We start from the raw sequence: 17010 nt of genomic DNA, 5'->3' as shown, positions 1-17010 counted from the left end.
GAAAAAAATTAGATGAGCCTGAGGCATGCAGTAAAACAAAATCAAACTTCTGAAGTAAAGCCCCAAAAATAGGGAGGATCAAAATCAAGTGTTATTTTATGATGAAAGGTTGGTAAGATTGCTGGAGGGCTCTCGAAGAACAATGTACTTCTGTCAGTATCTATGTAATTCTGGACAAGTTACAAACATTGCATAAATGACCTAAGTTGTCATTGATATCATCAAACACTGACACAAGAAACCCTTCCGTGTTCATTGGCTTTTGGGAAACAAACCCCCAAAGTGTACTTCATCAGCTGAGCTCTTCCTTTCAGATAAAACAGGTACTGAAAAAAGAGTGCTTGAAGATTTTCAGTCTTTATTATGAATTCTGGACTCAGGTGCTGATGCTTGCCTGAAATACAAGGTTTTAAGGTCGTGAGAGAGGGAGTCAGTTACAAATTATTTTAATTAARGAAAAAACCAACAAAGAGATCCAGTAACTGATAAAAGACACTGTCAGTGACATAAAAAGCCTTTGAGAAGCTGTCTGGCAGAAATTTCCCRTAAATTCAGGTGTTTCAAGAACTGTCCAAGTTTTATTCAGCAGTTTTATTCAAATGGAAGCCCTTCAAATTTCAGCAGTGCTTTACTCATTCATCAAATACCTGCTGAGCTTTTCACTATGAAAAGAAGAGCTTTTGTTTTAGCTTACATCTGAGCTCTGGGTGCTCATGTGAATGTCTGACTTGCAGAGAATCCTGGACTTCTAGRGCAGGAGAGTTAGAAATAAATAGAAATTGAGTGCAGTTGAACTGAAGGGCGAAGGTACCCTTTTGYAAGCATGGAGGATGTGCACACACAAAAACCATCAGTGGAAACATTGGAAAACATTAGAGCAGTGRGAATTCCTAGCAGCCATGGGGTGTTTTGTGGTTCTCCTCTTTTATCCCAAGAGACCTAGTAGGTCTCCTAAGTCTCYTGGTCCTCTTGGAATCATGAAAATTTTAAAGGGTTTGCTTTGTTGCTGCCAGAAAATGGAGTATTTTGATTACAGTACTGCAGCCTCGGAGCTCCTAGTGGAGAATTGAGTACACTCCAATGTGTGACTGTGCTGCAGTAACCTGGAGATGCAGCAGTCCTCATGCCAGGTAGAGCTGCAGTTTGTTATATTGGTATAGCATATACTCAGTATTGTTATTTCAGTTACTGAATCATTGTAGATTATTACCTGATCTGTTTTTTTCTTTATTTTTAATTTTTGTGGGGGTTTTTTTTTGTTTTTTTTTTTTTTTTTTTTTTTATTTTTTTGGTGTTTTTTTTTTGTTTTTTTTTTTTAATTTTTTGTTACAAATGCCTTATAAGTACTTGCTATACCATCATGTACTCAGTAGTATCACTGCACTTTCTGCTTCATCCTGTTTTCTTTTATAATGAACGGTGTTACTGCAAGCTGAAGGTGGGAATTTAAGCCTCTGTCAGTGGGTTAATGCCTGCCTGACGATGGTGCTCAGAGGTGTTGCCTGCTAAAGTTGTGGCTTTGTTTCTTTTGTTCCAATCCTGAAGCTATTTGTAGTTATCTGCTTATTTTACTGAATTTCAGGCTGTTGTATTCTAAGCTCTGCCATGTATTTTCCAGCTCATGAGTTTTAATCTGTGTCTGAGAAGTTTTAATTGATCTGACATCTAAAACGCAGGAAAAATACTATTTTCTGTGTGTAAATTACTTTGAAATCAGGTGTGGCTAATCTTGGGGGAGGCTTCCCTTTCACTGGCTGAGTACTTGAAGGAATACCAATAAATTAACAAACGAGAAGCTCGCTTATCCAAATGTGGATGCTGTGTACAACAAATAACACCTCCAGAGGCTGTTGTAGCAGACCTTGTAAGCAATTACTCCAACACTTCACACTGCCTTCCCTCTCCTCCTTGTCTGCCTCTCTCTTGCAAACAAAAGTGCGCTAAAAACCAGGCTGACAGGGCGTGCATATTGAATATGCAGTTCAATTGCTTGTTGAGTATCAGGTTTCCCGCTACAAAAAGGGCAAAATCAGCTGTATTAAATTYGCAGCRYTTTAAAAWTACAGCAGTGGCAGAGTTTTGTATTGAGCCTGAATCTTTACCACCTAGAGACTGAAAATGTTGTTCTGTCCGACACGAGTGCCCTGGGATCTGGTGCAGTGGGGGCTCTCAGAGGCTGCACTGTGCTGGTGGTCCCAGACTGTGTCCTGAACACTTGCACTGCAAAGCTGTTGGGAGCTGGTGGACACCACTGCTAAATAAAGAATGGATGTTTACAGGTCCAAAAAATTARAGGAAATCTGCCAACATGTCACCACTTGTGAATACTCTGCTTAGACAGATGCCTGAGAGAAGGAGAGGGAGCGCAGGTGGAGAAGGAACCTCTGACAGAGAGAAAATGCTAATTCCATTTTTTCCCCCCTACATCATGTCAGTTTTGATTTCTTCTTCATCTTTGTCTACTTCCCTAAATTATCTGCCATAATTGTGCAAGTGGCCTGAATGAATGAAGGCTTTGCCTAATTAAATTGTGAAAGACTGAAATGCAGGTATAATCTGATTATCCAAGCGAAATGACAAAATAAAAATAACGTGCAAGTGATTGGTGTGACCTATTGAACCTGAACTTAGCTTGTTGGTTGTCTTATTGATACTGCTTTGACTAAAACTGACAGCACCTTGCATGTTTGTACAACCAGCACAAATAACTTTCTCTTAAGTTTGAAAAATGAGTCTTTTCAATGCACACCTTAATTTTAGTCACTGGTGTTTCAAGGGGGAGGGTGTTTGAACAAAGCTGATACAAATGGTGCTTCCTATGTCTTGTTAATTTGCGTGTAAATAGGCAAACTAAAGTAGTTCTAGCCTGATCATATCACATTGGATGAAATGAATATACAAATCACTGAATTTGATTTATTTATTCATGGAGCTGAATTTAGAGTGGTAAGAGCTGGAGCTGAATTTAGATATAATTGATAACAGTTCCCTCTGATCAGGATTATTCATCTTTGTCTTAAGCTCTGGACAAAGTTAAAAACCGTAAGAGACAGATTTTAAACTCATCCTTATCATCTTACTGTTCTTGACATTGTACCAAAGTCTGTGCTCCTGGMGTAGCTACATCCTTCACACAAAATGCACGTAAAAATATTGCTTCATCATGCCTAAATCTCTTGGTATAATGGCTGCAAAGTAACTCAAGCTATTTTAGGGCTACTCATGATGTAAAATATCACCATTTTGTTGTATCACAGCATTCACCTGGTAGGTGAAGTGATAAATCAATTTTCTGGCTGAAGATTTTCAATGCAATTTTCTCCACATGATCAAATTAGTAGCTGGTGAGCTTCCCTTCAAATTTCTAATAGCACTTTGTGCATCTTCCTCTCTTTCCCTTTGCCCCCTCGTTCCCATAACCTACCAGTTGCTCATTTTCCTGGATGTGTGGTCACCCTTCCAGCTGCCATCTGCCAGCTCTTTCTCCTGAAATGCCCTTTGAGACACGGGAACACCACGGTGATTTTTGGCTGCTCTTACACTGCTGGGACCCTGCACTGCTGTCATCAAAGGGTAGGTGACACTCGGGACTGGCTTGCTCAGTGGTGACTAAGTGTTTCCAATTTAGAAATCTGCTTAAAAGGGGCTGTTTTTGCCAAGGCAGCATTAAAAAGGTTACACATTAAAAGGTCACATTAAAAAGGTGCTGCAGCTCTTTCCCTGATCCAATTCAATTCCTCCATAACTTTTAGCTGCCTTTCTTTAAAGTGCCTTGGCAAGCTTTGACTGTGCCCATACGAAGATGCTGAGGCAGCAAGACCCAAGAGCCAGCATCTCTCAGCTTCAGACATTGAATTTAAATGTGTAAGTCAAACTTCAACCTCTGTCACTTGCATCAGGGCATTAGCTGGCTGGGAGTTTTGCAGGAAGATTAAATATTCTGAACAAAGAGAAATCATAGGGATAAAAGTCTCTTTGATTTACTGATTGACAAACTTCTGCATGACAAGGTTATTTGCATTTTCTTCACCATTAAATAAGTTTACTTCTGATGACAGAAATATATGTGTGTTTCTGAAATATATTCAATTAAATAATTTGATTACATYCAATATGAGTTAAAACTATATTAATTGGTTTATTTTCAGAAAACCCATGTAGAGTAACAATTGTGACTGCATAAATTGCATATTTAGACGTTTGAACTGGCCTTTAGCACAGAAAGATGCTTCTGATATTAAAAATAAATACACTAAAGGCAAACCCCCCTTCATGACACGGTCTGGAGAATCTTTTCATTTCCTGTGCTGAGRAACACAAAGGGAAGTTTCTAAATCCAACTGCAGTAGCACAGAACAACTCCTTCAATTTTGTATGAAGGTTTGAGTAAAGCATATCCAGCCAGTTCAGAGCCCCAGTCCTACTGTTCAAATCAATATCATGTCAAAGGAATCATAATATTCTTCTTCCAGCCTGTCCTGTCTTTYCTTTGATCCACTCTGGAATTCTTTCTTTAAAATTTGGCAGAAGTCTGATAAAGTGGGTCGAGGCACAGGCTTTGTGTTCAAGCCAAATATTATCTTTATGATATCTATCTATCTATATTATCTATTTATCTATCTATGACAATGCAATTAGAGTAAATGAAGTGAAGCTGCAGAGATCAGATCATCAAGAGTAAATCATTGCAGATCCTTTAACCTGAGAAAGCTTGCAAGACTGAGCCAAGACAAGTGGAGCTTTTGGATTCTGGCCACTCATTAATATCTTAATTTTACTTTAATACTATTTTTAAAAATAATTAATAGCCAGTAGCACTTTGACTTTAATAGCCTCCTACTTCTCCAACGCTTCTTTTCCTAATTCTTGATTCAAATCAGAATGAGGACCTTTTTGAAATTACTCTTTTGTAAGGGGTGATAGATACTTCCCATGTATGGTATTGACTGAATGTCTTTTTGAACGGCTAATGATATAAAAGTATTGATTTTGTTTGGTGTTTTTTTAGCTCTTGTATTTTTTTTTTCCTAATGTAGCCTTCTCTCTTTACAAACTGTTGCCACAAAAGTGTGGGGAAAGAAAAGGTGTTTATCTTACTGTTTCTCGTATTGAATCACATGGATCCTTAGAGATTGATTAAACCTTTAAAAAGATGAAAGACTTTTTTTTTTATGGAGCATATTGGTTATAGATGAAGCCTTTATCCTAAAAGAAAATTTAAAGTAGTTTTCTGTATAATCTTTGTGCTCTTTCTTCTAGGCAGTGACTGCCTCTGATCTACATTGCATCTAAATAACACACCTGCTCTGTTAGCTGAGAAATCACAGCTTCTTCCTGCAATTCAAAGCTGCTGATTGCACACAAGATATCACTCAAATGCCAATGTGTGTAATGTTGGGAATACTTGGTTTATCTTTTCTGGAAAAACTTCCTATTTTGAAACAGTCATTTAGGATGCACTTAATTTCCCTGGCCCTTATTTGTTGTTGTGCAAAAAATGCCCATCCTGTTGATCTTGTTCAGAGCAGAGAGAAAAATTCCTTGATGGAAATAGTTTAGAAGATGGCTTCCCCCCCCCACACACACACACAGTGGTTTAGTTTACTGGATTTTTTTCCAAAAATGTTTGCTCAAGAAAAATTACAAGTTTTTCAATGAGACTTGAAATGGAGCAGACAACTGCCAGGAATTTTTGGGCTTTGTTTCCTTTAATATTCCATGGTATGTTTGGTAAGATTCAACCTTTTCTTCAAAACCCAAACTTCGGTTTTCAGGGAATAAACTACCAGCAATGGGTGTGAAACCACGAGCAGCTTCTTGTGCATGTGTGGAGAAACTGTGAGAATTCACATATCAAACGTAGCATACAGTGTAATTTTCCAAAATCTGTTTGCCTTAGCTGGTGACAAGGGAGTGCTCCATAGCTGCTTTTTAGCCAAGGAAAAGACTGAATGTCAGTGATGTTTGAAAAAGAAGTTGCAGTTACAMTTCCTTTATGGTTCTGCTCCTCAGGAACAAAAGTTACTGCATCGGTATTTATTTCTAGGTTTTACTATTTTTATCTATTAGATTAATTTACAATTGAAATGCTAAAYGCTTTGTTAGATGATATTAATGTGATATATTACATAAAATAATGCACAGTGATAAAAATATGATTTAAAAGGAATTCCAGAACAGTATTTTCTAGTCTCTTGTAGCAGAATATTTGAGGTCTGTGTCACAGCCACAGTATAGCTGCATTTAGCCCTTTTAAATTTTATTTACTACAAGGCTTTGCATTTTTTTTCTGGGTTTTTTTTTTTATTCTTTTACTTCTCTCAATTCCTGTACAATAGACAAGAATTCAATCACTCATTTTAAGGCAGAGGAATCTAAATGAAAGCCTGTAGTGAAGTGGTTAGGGAATTAGTGTTTTTAAGTTCCAGTTTTCACCCTCATCTCCAATCCCTTCTTCTGTCAAGATGTTAAAACTGAGTCCTTAATGCGGTCAGAACGTACAAGGAGGTGCAGCTGTGGAAACAAATCACACATCAAAGTCTTGGTGTTTTCACTCTGTGTGTGAAACATGACATGTTAAAACAGTGTGGTACTTTACAAAACTGTTATCATCAAAAAAGTAACTGGAGGAAGCTTGCAGGGATTTGCAACACCGTTAAATAACAAAAAAATCCTATGCATCCTCAAGAACTGCAGGTCTATCTGTTATGGGACTTGCTACAGTTCAAATAAATTAAGAATAAGCTGTGTTTTAAAAGAAAAGATAAATTCTGTCTCGCAAAAGAGCTGTTTGAGATGTTTCATTTTCCAGTCAAAGCCAAGCTTGGCTGATTTGTTGTGAGAAAAAATTAGGTAACTGTCAAGGAGTTCAGTTAATATTTTCTTGTCAGAATTAGCAAACTGGTTTGCAAGAAGCACTATTAAATTGAATATTAAGAAGTGCTGTCCCTGCCCATGCAGMGGGATTGGAATTAGATGGTCTTTGATGTTCCTTCCAACCCCGGCCATCCTTGGTTCCCTGAGGTAGAGCAGTTCTTGCCCTCGTAAGCAAAGAGCCATGAATTTTRTGTCTAGTCACTCACTAGAATTGCACAGTCAGTTTTTCTGTAAGGTGTTGAAAGTAATTAGTCTAACACATGCTGGGTAGTGATGATTAGTGACCAAGGGTGAAATGTTTCTTTCAGATTAATTAGAGACCAATCATAAAGTGCTGGGGTTGGACAGAGCAGTGCTCTCCTGATTTTACTCTAAAAATAGATTAAAACATAAGAAGTTGCACATTTAGTTTGAAGTTTCCAGTTGCACTAAAATGAACATTTTGGATGGGCAGGTAAGGAAACAGTAGCACCATTTTTATGTTTCTACTTTTTTTAGCCCTCAATATCTATCTGTGAGCTTCAGCCTTTGTGGGATTTGTCTTACTGYGGGGTTTTTCTCTTTACCCACTGGATTTTTTGAAATCTAGGTCCACATTCTCATGTTTAGTAGCTCACATTGGAATCCATATCAATTTTTCATCGTTATGACTCAAGTTATTATTGTTGCTGTGGTTATTTAAAATCAGTACTACTTCCCYCCATATTTCAGATGTACTCTTGGTGTTGAAAGAAGTGATGTGTGGAAATAGTTCACTAATAAAAATCACTTGATGATTTATTTAATTGGATTTCATAGAGACCTTAAGATGTCTTCAAATGTATTTGTTATTTTGCATCACAGTGGGGAGCAGACAGTCAATGTGGATAGTTTTTGGGGTATATATTGAATATTATTGTCTATAATTAATATTAAATATTTGCCATTTGAAATCAAAGCAGTTTGATAGGATGCAGGAATCACACAGTTGTTTTTGTTTCCTGTTTCAATGAATCTTTCTGTTAGAGTTGTCAGAGAACTTATAGAAAGCARCTCATCTGAAATTTTATATTTGTATAAACATTCTGTCATCAAACTTCTTGCTGGAATATTTACATAAAATAAAATATGTGACTGAACAATTAATGTAAATACATTTAAGGATGCAGAAGCATAGTAAAAAACAATTTATTTCCATGTTCATCTAGATGAATTGTAAAACTGAGCTTCTTGGATACAAGTAAAGCAACTTTATTTAATTTTTATCTTTTCTAGTGAAACAAAATATATGCTGATCTATTAAACCCACTGGAAGTTTTATGCAAACATTTGGGGGTCACTTTAATACGACATCTGTGCATAATTATCCATCCCATCTCTCTTCCTGGTGCCACTCTACTATTCCTCCAMTGGAAGTGTCAGGGCCATGTTGCAAAAATAATGATGGTGGGTTTTAATCAGCACAGACACAAGAAAAAACTGTTCATTGACAAAATCAGAATAAAAAATGGCTTGAAGCCATGACTTCTAAATAAAAAGCTGATTTTGTTAGTTAACTAAAATGATCTCAAGATATTCCTTATTTTAGGTGTGTTTTCCATCTGTCTCAGTTGATAAGGAACTTGTGGCAGTCTAATGAATTCTTTGATCATACTGTCACTTCTCTAACTACYAAACCTGCATTTTAACCAATTTGAAATGTATTCATGCACATCTGTAGGAATTTCTTCAGAACAACTGTTACAGGGAATGGTCTCACTTTTTCTTACAGAAAGATCAAGTCAGAAAAATGTCATATTTGTATTTGCATGGAAAAGAGTAATTGAGTTATAATGTTACCATTGCATTAATATATATATTCATCCTGTTAAGTTTGGTTTGTTTTAAATTCTGTAAGTTCATCTCAATTTTTGCATATAATTCATCATATATTCACATGATATATGTGAAGCAGCAAAGAGTGGAGCATGGTGGAATTAAATAAGGATAATGACGGCCTGCTTGGSTGTGTTGAAACTCTGCCTGTCTATATGGAAATCAACAGAAATAATACAGAAGTTTGAAATGCTTGTGTAACTTGAGTGATGATCAGAACTGTAAAAGGCAGCCACGAAAGCTGGCAGATGAGATTGAATTTCTGGCATTATTGACAATGCTCAGTTGTTCACTGTGTTTTTAGGTGGTCATCCTCATACAGCAGCTGGTTCACAGCTGCTTTGCTTCCAGTGAAGAGAAAAAAGGTTTGCAGCTTTGTGGTGGCATGTCCTTGTTCCACTGAACTTTGACTATGGTGGTCACAACGTAGGAACTTTTTCTGTTTGGGATCAGAAAACCCCAGAGCTCCATATTCTGGCTCAGGCAGTGATGCACAGGGTGAAGGCTATTAGTTTGCCTACTAAATAAACCCTGGTAATATCATATAGTATTTCTATATAAGAATTTMTATAATTAATTGTAGATACATTTATATTTTCTATGTAATAATTTCTATATAAATTTTCTGTAATATATTATATGTACATGTWTGTTTCTTGGTAGCATGTGCATTGAATTCCTGGAAATCCCATTTCCAACAGAGACTACAGATGTTGTAAACTGGTTCTTGTGGGAGGTAATTTTGACCTCCATCCAGGAAATATGGCACTCACCAAGGTGATTTGTATCATTTTATTCTGATTGAGRAGTCCACAGTGCTAATCTGTTCAGAGTGCCTGTGACAGAAAGTTTAGGGTTGAATCTCCTTTTTTTTTTTGTGTGTCCCAAAGTGGTGCCTTGTGTGAAGCAGCTGAAAATGTATTGTCAGAGAAAGGCAGGGAGAGAATGAATCTGCAGTGTGGTAGGCAGATGAGAGACAAGGGCCTGCTGTGAAATTATCACTGTAATGGCAGTGGGGTAAGGAGATTTTGGGTGTTTTCACCCTTTATTCTCTGTGCTACTCACAGCCATGTGAATAAGGAATTACTGGCTAAAACCATCAGGATAGTTTTTCTCTGCRTTAACCCCATACCCTCCTTTCTTTCCTCCCTCCTGCAATTGAATCAAACCTAATTTRTGGTTTTGGCCAGAAGTYTTGTGGGTCCCTTCCAGCTCAGYYTAYTCTGGGATTCTGTGATTTATTTTCAAGATGGCCATTTTTTTTGTGAACAAATTGTTTTGGAAAGTGGGGAAAAATAATCATGTAGGCAAGTTAAATGCCAGTTTTCTTTGTTGGATAAAGCAGTTAAAAAACCACCAAATAATTTAATAATACCCATTGACAGTTACCTTAAATGGGAAAATGTCCTTCAGCTGTGAAGGTGATGCTGTGTCGAATCTGTTCACTGACACTGAATCACTCCAAAGTTTCTGTCTGTATTCCTTTTATACCAGAAATAGTTAAAGTACATATCAACCAAGTGGTCCTCAGTAGCATCCTTTAGAGCAAGGATGTGGCTCAAATCTGCCTCTTCACTCTGTTCACGTTCTACARTCTATAATTTGATGTAATATCTATTTAGAGGACAAAATAACAATTGAATAAGATAGCAGATTCTTCAAGGCATTTCAATAGTCACTTAAGATTCAGGCACAAATTCTTGACAGACCTTGAAAGGGAAGATTAAACCATCTGGATGAAGATTGACAGACAAAATAAGCAACAAAAGATAATTTTGCATGACTTGGTACATGGATTTTGTTTGTGACTGGTGACTTTCAGATTCAATCAGGAAGTGTCTGTTTCAGATTCTGGTTGTAAATCCTGAGCAAGTACCATTTCGTATGTGTTTTGAATTTGAAGTGTGATTTACAACATGTGCGTATGATTTTGAGAGAAGTGTATTAAAAAAAAGACATATATTTTAATACTCTCTCTGTAAATAACCAACCTAAATGTAGCATGAATAAGAGGTATAGAAATGTTTTTCCTGATTTTCAGAGGAACCAGAATTATTGGTCTAATTTCTGAGACAAATTTTATTAGTAGTCAATTAGGGTATTGCACAGAGAGACCAGAGGAAAAAAAAATCTTGTGATAAGGAGTAGATATTGTGAACTCAGCAATTTAAGAGGAGGTATTTTACACTTTGAAAAATGGAGTGTTTTGCTGAGACAGCTCTCACCCACTTGGATATAATGAGTCCTTGAACTGCTTATTCAGATGTCATGTATTTGCATTTTCTGTTAGTTTCCTGCCACATCTAGAAGGCTAAATAAAGCAATGGGGTAAAGAGAAGGAATGTTTTAAATCTGTGGTGCTGAGCCACCAAGCCAGCATTTCCTAGCAGCTTGATTTTAAATCAACTGTCAGAATGGCTTCTTGTCACTGCACTGCTCTGAGCAAACTTCAACTAAACATCCTGTGGGACTTACTCTGTGCAGGGCTCACCTAAGTGACCTGTTCACTTTGGCTTGCAAAGGAATGGCTGCATTTCYCCTGCAAGAAATGATCTGCATCCTGTGATGCTGGAGCCCTGCGAATGCATAATCAAACAATTCCCTCCCAATGGAAATTGCTTTGGACCTGGAAGACAGTTTATAAATTACTTTCAGAGGTTTTAATTTATTCCTTCTATTAGATATTTGGTGGCATCCATTGAACAAAGTGCAGTGTGGAATAGCCCCTACCAGCTGGTTGGATTTTTCTGGGAATTGGGTAGGTGAATTCATGATGTAGGTGATGCTACAATAATACAGCATGGAAAATCTATATTCTGTTTCACTTCTACAGAAAAAAAAAAATCTTAACTAGTAGAATAAACAGAACAAATATTACATGCTGCCCTTCTCAGACAGCTGTTTCTTGACTCTGAAGTAAAGTTGGCTAAACCAAACATTTGCAAGTAAACCTGTGATAAAATAACATTTTTTTTTTATCTATGAACATATGTGCAGCTTACCTAGAAAAGGGCTCAAAGTATAGCATCTGGAAAAGTGTTTTTCCTCTTCTTCCTGCCAAGAACTTCCATTTCATAATGTCAAATTCAGATAAGCACACTGTAGCCTGACCACTGAATGCTGCAGTGACATTAAGAAACAGGTTTGGGAAACATTTTGAGAGTCTCTGGAGCAGCATATTTCAAACAGGGATGCTGCAAAGTAGAGAGGAAAAGCAGAGTGTTGGAGCATGTCAAGTCTTGAATTTATAAATGTTAAGACAGAATTSCATTTATCCTTGGTGTGAGTTCATCACAATAGTTTGTGTCTGCCTTGTGTAAGAATAACTAATGTAGAGATATTTGGGACACCWGGGTTTTTATGGGTTGGGGCTGATTCTAAAACACACTTGCATGGCAACATTTTAAAAATGTGTGCACTCATGAATTGTGATTTTAGACAGCTTTTTTCCCCAAATAAGTGGAAATTTTAGAGAAGACCTGCTCTAAAATAGTTATATTTCCTCCAATGTCTGTCTTTAAAAGTAGCACTAAACTCAATATAGTGGCTTAAATTTGTTTTGCCTCAGCTCAACAGGGGAAAAAATAGAATAAATACCTTTGGGGTAAATGACAATATAATAATTTGAAAAAAAAAAAAAAAACCTGAGTAATTTCAGTGGGGCACTCGATTTGATCAGATACAATAGCAAAGTTCTAGGTAAGATTTTCCATGTTTTGCCCTCTCTCAAGCTGCTTACATTTAGCAAGTGCATTCATTTCAATGAATGCAGAGTGTGATGTACTGAGCTGAATGYCCTGTTTACATCACTGAAACTTTGATCTCCAAACAAAAATTTGCATTGACATTAGAAAATAATTGCTAAAGTCTCATTGTCTGAAAACACTTAAGTACTGTCTCATCTTTCCTTTCTGGCTGGCCAAGCCACAGATCTGTGCAAAGCAGATCTCTGCCCTGTGCAGATTGCCTTATTAATTCTGCTCAGACCTCGTTTTCCAAAAATCAGTGCACTGTTGTTTTCTCATCTCTAACCAAATATTCATCATTAATCTGCTTTGGAATACAGCATGGTTTGTGACACGTCAGTAATATATCTGACATAAGCAATCAGGTGAAACATTATTGTAAGGCAAACAGGCCAGAGAAACAATTTTAAAAATTAATAAGGGAATAAAATATGTGCATTTTATATATTTGTTTTTCTTTAAACAGTTTACAAAGAAATTGTTTTCTGTTCTGATAAATCTCCTGCGTATCACTTGCAATGTAACTGCCCAGTGTGAGCTCCTGTTCTAACATAGAAGAAAGGCCAAAGCCACAGATTCTAATTTTTGGGATTACTTTTACTTTGACATGGAGAAATTATGCAACAATAGTGGATGATCCAATGTAGAAGTACATATTTTCATCCATACACAGAATAATGGTGAATTTGGACTCCACTAGGAAGTTCAGCATTTTCAATAACTAGGGATGRACTGCTGTTTTAATAATGAACATTTTTGTCATTTTGAGTGGTTTTTGACAAGCATTTCCCTTTCTTGGTGTTTGTCAGCTTGAAGTTGATCCTCTTGGCCTTGAAAATAATACTTGTTGCTGTTTTGGACTTTTCTCTTGAGACACAGTTATACCTGTCTGGAATAAGAAAGTACAGATTCTACCTTTGGGTGCCTCTGCAAATTTTCATTTTGGAGTTAATTTATTATCCTTATCTGAGAAAAGAAGAGGTAAGGTAAACAAGGAGTTTGTTGACTACATCCACAGCAATGACAATTCRTGGAAAAATATCAAATATTGACTTTGGTAGTCTTACACGGATTTAGTTTGGGTGTATATTGTTAAAGCAAAAAGGCAAAGAAAATCTATTACACATTCTGGGCAGTTTCTGCTGAACCTGTTGTATTTTCTGCTTTCCTTCACTCCTGTGTATTGTATCTACCTATTGCCATAAATGGATTCATAGGAAAAAGCAGTATTATGACAAACTCATATGGTATTCCTGCTCCCCTCATTCTTCCAGATTCATTTTTATCTAGGAGACTTCCTCAGCCTGACATGATTATGCTGGATTGACATGTATTATTCTATTTAAGTAGTTTCTTGCTGCCAAGTACTTCTAGGGGGAAAAAAACCAAAAACCACCTGAAAAGCAGCAACAAAAAAACCTTATAAACAAAACCCCACTAATCCACATATGATGAAAACAAGCCAGAGATGAGCACCTGGCTCTTAGTGCCAGGATGGTTTGTTCATGAAGAGATCCTTCATGGTGAAACCTCTGTGAATCACTGTCACAGGATCCTCTGGGTGTGATGTATTGCCTTTCACTTCCCCCAGAAAAAACAGAAAAAATCTTCATCACAATCTTTCCCAGACCTGTTCATTTAYCCAAAATTCATGGAAATTGCTTAACAAGAATGATTCATCAGCATAATTTTTAAGGACTTCTTTGTACCTGAAATTTTTYTGTAAGTCCTGCAGAGCTGTCTACCTTGGCTTTAGCAGGACAGGAAATGTGCCCCGTACATGGTGATGCTTCTGGAAGAACTTCTTCTGAAAGGAGATTCCTTTTCTCTTCTCTCTGTGAAAGTGTGATTCAGTTTGTGCAGCAGCTGGGGCTGCAATCTACTTTCACAAATCAGCAAAGCAACACCGAACAACTCTCATTTCTGTCACAGAGCTGGTGCTGCGCCAGTGCTGCCATCTCATGTCTCGTGTTTTGTAAGATTTGACACATGCTGCGCTGAGGATTTGGAAATCATTTTGCCATTCGGGGGTCTCACTTGGGAGGTGACATGGAGGAAGCCTGACCAAAGTGAAATATTTTCCTCTGCTTGTCAGTTGTGCTGTATATTCCTGAAGGAAAACATGGTGCTTGAACTGGTTGCCCACTGAGATTTAGGCAAACTCTTGGCAAACAGATTTCCTTTGGATATGAACTAAATGCCAACTGGGATGTGACTGGGAGAAGCAGGGTATTTAGATTTGGCTTTCTCCCCGTGGCTTGGAGAAATAAAAAGACACTTGGAAATGGTGTGGCTGCTGAAGAAAGCAAGTCTCCATAAATTTCAGCCCCTGGTCTCTGCAGCAGTCATCTGGGTTTGGCAACAAGAAGGTTTTCTCAGCTTTATCTTTGTTAATGGGCAGAATAGTGATTTAAAAAGTCAGCTTTGATTKAAAATAGAAAGATGTTTCACTTTGGTTTTATGGTGCTTTGAAGATTAAATATACGTGATTTTTCAGATCTCTTTGTTTCCCCCTTATCCTTACTACTTCACTTGCTGTTCTCTGGGGTCTAAGACCTTGTAGGAAATGCTGTTTTCAGAGATGAAGGAGTTTTGCACTTTGGTGTTTTGCCTTTTCCTGTGTAAGTACACTTTGTACACACCCAGGTGCCTGTTGAAGGAACCCTATGTTCATATCTGGTTAAAAAGATAATGCCTTGCAAAAGATTAGTTTCAAATACCAGCAGCAATGTTTGAATTTATTTTATTTGACTATCAAAGCCGGGGGAATGGTGGAAGGGAATAAGGAAATTGCTTTTCAAAACTGGGGACTGATAAGTGCAGTAAAAGCTTTTTTCAGTTGTGGTGCTTGCCAGGGGAGCAGGATGGACTTGGGTGTAAAAGATTTTACTTGGGTGTAAAAGATCAGCCAGTTCCAGTTTTTTTCTTGGCCTGTGGGACAGGAAGGACCACTTCAACTGTCTAAACAAAGGGCTTAATACCCCAAATTTCTGTATTTTTGTAGCAAGATAAATGGGTAAAAAAGGGAGCATATATTTCTCAATGTRGTTCAATCATTTGCAGTTGTTTTGGGATCCAATTTTCATACAGGGTATCAAATAACAAGTGTCATAAATCAATCATTAAATGCTTAGGACASAAAACAAATATTCTCTGTGGGCAGGTTGTGTCTTGTTCATGTGATGCTTCTTGTGGCTGCCCTCCAAATGTAAGCAGTTTGTAGTGGAAAGCTCAGAACTGCACATGTGGGGAGGAATTTSGTGGTTCCTCTGTTTCTAATCCTCATGAAATACTCTATTTGTAAGAGTTTGTGTGTGGAGGTTAAGGGTAACGAGGATTCTTCACTTGTTTTCTCTCTGGAGAGCCCGTGTTACCATTTTGGATGCTTTGTACTGTTCTTTTGTCTGTATTGTAACACATAGTGAGGAAAAGGGGTTCCTTTGTGTTTTGTTTTTTTAACAGTTGATTCTGCAATTGTTCTTTTGGAATAATTTTATTTTGGGAGACAAGTATAACAATTGCCTCCGTGTTTTCCTGCAGAGGCTTGTATAYACCAATTACCTATTGCCCTCTTATTGTACCTGAACATGAATAASTGTTATTATTTTGTGACTGATTATTTCCTTTGCTGTATTCTCTGCTTTTCTTATACTATTTAGCTGGACTAATAAGATGATTTTAGTGAATAGCAATGAAAACAAGTACAACTTAAATGGGAAGCCGGTGAGGAGCTGGGAGATGTTTTACAATACACACCTGTGTGTCTTACTAGAATGTGTAAATCCTCATCTTTAACAAACCTTTGAGGTTTTGGGGGCTTTTTTTTTTTTTTTTTTTTTTTTTTTTTTTAAGCACTGCCAAATGAAGAAAAAGCAGGATATGTTTTGTGGTGGGTTTATCCTTACTCCTATGGAAAGGTGAATCTTGGACATTCAAAAAGACTCTAAATACCTGTGACCTTGTGACACAAAATGGATGTTTTCTCTGTATAAAAATATATACACACATATGCATAATGGGTTGTGATATCATTCCCAATTTTCTATAAAAGAGTTCTGTTTATCGTCCTTACTTTATATTATCATTGTACTTTTGWAGGATTTTCTTTGTCTTTTTTCTATATTCCCAACTTAGTTCTTTCTYCAGTAGAGTGAGCTTGTGTTTTTTTCTGTCAGATGTGTAAATCTGCTTTGTCTTCCTTTGACTCTGTGGAGAGAAAGTTTGATACATTTTACCATACTGATCATTTCCTCTTACATTACACAAATAAAATGGAAAACAATTCCTATGTGGGAGAAAAAAAGAAATGGAAAATGCTTTTCCTGCATGAAAGTACATGATTTAAAAAAAAAAAAAAAGAAGGTATTACTAAAAATTGTTGGGTTTGTTTTAATTCCTTTGAACTAAGTGTTACRTTTGTATGCATAAGCACATACATGCTTATTTGATAATACAGGGCATTGTTACAGTAATGTGTTCTATTGCTGAATTTTCTCTTTTTATGTAAGAAAAYATGATATTCTCACTGTATATT

This window comes from Malurus melanocephalus, unplaced genomic scaffold (assembly GCF_030028575.1).
Source record: "Malurus melanocephalus ecotype Western Australia unplaced genomic scaffold, MMel_1.1 scaffold_20, whole genome shotgun sequence".
Classification (NCBI taxonomy): domain Eukaryota; kingdom Metazoa; phylum Chordata; class Aves; order Passeriformes; family Maluridae; genus Malurus; species Malurus melanocephalus.
The sequence above is the reverse complement of the archived record's forward strand: the minus strand, read 5'-3'. Positions refer to the sequence as shown.